We start from the raw sequence: 200 nt of genomic DNA, 5'->3' as shown, positions 1-200 counted from the left end.
CCCAAGTTACGCCGTTTATCTAATAGTTCTTGTCTTAACTCCTTAGGTGAAGGGAATCTTACGTATTCTGGTGCAGCCTCTTCCCTCAGCAATAAAACACATTATTACAAAACCATTTCCCTGAAATTGTACGCGAAGGTCTTAAAACTGTCTTCATTAGTTATACGTGTGTCCTTAATGTTATACTGTGTGTGGCTACT

General features: G+C 39.0%; 1 protein-coding gene across 1 annotated transcript in view; it reads left to right on the top strand.

Moving 5' to 3' along the window:
* The window catches only part of LOC119588724 (small conductance calcium-activated potassium channel protein-like), a gene marked incomplete at both ends in the record, with an annotated part of 34281 nt that overhangs the window by 31561 nt on the left and 2520 nt on the right, over positions 1-200 (top strand).

The sequence above is a fragment of the Penaeus monodon genome, chromosome 24 (genome assembly GCF_015228065.2).
Source record: "Penaeus monodon isolate SGIC_2016 chromosome 24, NSTDA_Pmon_1, whole genome shotgun sequence".
Taxonomy (NCBI): Eukaryota; Metazoa; Arthropoda; class Malacostraca; order Decapoda; family Penaeidae; genus Penaeus; species Penaeus monodon.
This window is presented reverse-complemented; position numbering and strand designations above follow the sequence as displayed.